We start from the raw sequence: 2,500 nt of genomic DNA on the forward strand, positions 1-2,500 counted from the left end.
CCCCCTCTCTCTCTCCCTTTTGGCCAACTTGACATACGGACAATTAATGAACTTCTTGAATTTTTTATCCGATTATTTCCGAGGGGAACTTGAGGGGCGTATTAATGGCAGCGACACAGGCAGTACGTCTTGCAAGAAGCTTCTAGAATTAAAAAAAAAAAAAAGAAAAGAAAAAAAGAAAGAAAAAAAAAAAAACATTTGCCGAAATACATAACATTGCAGATTAAAGTGATGACTACGCACTGGCTTCTTCCTCTCGGCTATACACACACACACACACTCGCACTTTTATAAATTCTTTTCCCTTATGAATACAAAAAGGGAAAAAAAATCTTTCACGGCATTCTTTCTCGCTAAAGCAACGTACCTGGAAGTGCTATGTATGGTCTTGTGAACCTGACAAAGACGACCACATGAGACCACTTACTTAACGTGCTCTTAAAGGACAAGAAGAAGAAGGAGGAGGAGGAAAATAGACATAGAAAGAGAGAGAGAAGGAGGGAGGGAGGGAGGGAGGGAGAGAGAGAGAGAGAGAGAGAGAGAGAGAGAGAGAGAGAGGAAGGAGAGAAAGAGAAGGAGGAAGGAGGGAGGAAGAGAGAGAGAGAGAGAGAGAAAGAGGGGGGAGGGGGGAGGGAGGAGAGAGAGAGAAGAGAGAGAGAAAGAAGAAGGAGAGAGAGAAGAAGAAGGAAAGAAGAAGAAGGAAAGGAAGGAGAGAGAGAGGAAGGAAGGAGGGAGAGAGAGAGAGAGAGAGAGAGAGAGAGAGAGAGAGAGAGAGAGAGAGAGAGAGAGAGAGAGAAGAGAAGAGACAAGAGAAAATTGAGGCAAAGATAAAGCAGAGGAACGATAAAGATAAGGGAAAGGAAATATTAGAGGTTCCAAAGTTTTACAGAAAAAAAGAAAGAAAGAAAGAAAAAAAGAAAGAAAGAAAAAAATGCTTGAAGGGAATGAAAGAAAATAAGGGAACTGCTGGAGAAAGGGAGAAAGCAGATTAAAGATAAGGGAGAGGCAGTATGAGAAATTCCAAGATTTTACAAAAAAGAAAGAAAAAAGAACAAACAAAAAAGAAAGAAAAAAAAAGAGATAGGAGAAGGCAGAAAATAGAAGGAAAGGGAGAATGCAGAGGAAAGATAAGGAAGATGAAACCAGAAATTCCAAGATTTTCCAAAAAAATAAATAAATAAAAAATAAAAATAAAAATTAAAATAAATAAACAAATAAATAAATCTCGCTCCCATAACATAAATAAATAGATAAGAAAGATAACAATAAAGATAAAAAGATAAAAATGAAAAATAAATACATCTTTCGCTCCCTCTCTCCCTGCCATACACGAGAAAGGTTTCCCGGTTCGTTCTGCAGTGGCTTCGGGGAGGACGGCTCTCGGGCCCTGTTCCTTCTCTTATTCTCTGCTTTGACTTATTCCCTTTTATTCTTTTTCCTTCTCCTTCCTTCTTCGTTTTCCTTTTTTTTTTTTTTTTTGAGGGGGTAGGGGGTGTTATCCCCTTTATTCGTTTTTTCCTTTGTTTCTTTGTTTTTATTTTTTTTCCTTCTCTTCTTTTCTTCTCTGCTTCGCTTTATCCCCTTTATTCTTTTTTCTCTTCCTCTTGTTTCTTTTTCTTCTTTCGTTCCTCTTCTTGTCTTTTTTCTTCTTTTATTTTTCTTCTTTCTTCTTCTCTTATTTTCTTTGACAATCCTTTATTTCTTTTTTTTTACTTTATTCTTCAATTTCTTTTATTTCCTTTATTCTTCAATTTCTTCTTTGTTCATCTATGTTTCCTTGTTTCCATTACCCTCTTTCTTCTCTTTGTTTCATCTATTTTCTTTTGTTTCCTTCTTTATCTTTTCTTTGCATTATCCTTCTTCTCTTTTTTTCATTTATCCTTTCTCTTCATTTTCTCTCTTCTTCTTTTCTTTGTTTTATTCTTCTTATTCTTTCCTTTCTTTTATCTATTTGCTTTCCTTCATCTTTCTCCTTTCTTTTTCCCTCTTATTCTTTCCTATGCTTTATCCATCTTCCTCTTTTCCCTTCTACTTTTCTTTACTACTTTTACTTTTCTCTTATTATTCTTTTCTCTCTCTCTCTTTCTCTTCTGTAATATACTTTCTTCTGATTCTTCTTTATCCATCAGTGGATTTAATTTTCAATCAATTTTCTTCACGTTGTTTATATTCTTTGAAAGAAAGAGAAACTAAGAATATCAATTAATGAAACACAATTAATAATTAATTCACAAATTAATAATATTACGTAACGAATTAAGACCATTCACTTAATATATGACTTACTTGTATGACTGTTTTGTATTGTTATTATTTTTATCTAGTTGTCTATCAATGTATTATCATTAATTATCATTTATTATCATTATCATTTATCCTTATCATTTTTATTGTAATTGATTAGCATTACTCCTTCATTCTTATTATCATTTGTTATCATTATTTATCCTTTGTTACCATTAGTTATCATTTTCATTATCATTTATTATCATTGATTATC

General features: G+C 33.5%; 1 pseudogene; it reads left to right on the top strand.

Annotated features, from left to right (window-relative positions):
• Positions 1 to 2,500, top strand: part of LOC138867557 (nephrin-like) — a 329,612-nt pseudogene that overhangs the window by 170,333 nt on the left and 156,779 nt on the right.

This window comes from Penaeus vannamei, chromosome 30 (assembly GCF_042767895.1).
Source record: "Penaeus vannamei isolate JL-2024 chromosome 30, ASM4276789v1, whole genome shotgun sequence".
NCBI classification, from domain to species: domain Eukaryota; kingdom Metazoa; phylum Arthropoda; class Malacostraca; order Decapoda; family Penaeidae; genus Penaeus; species Penaeus vannamei.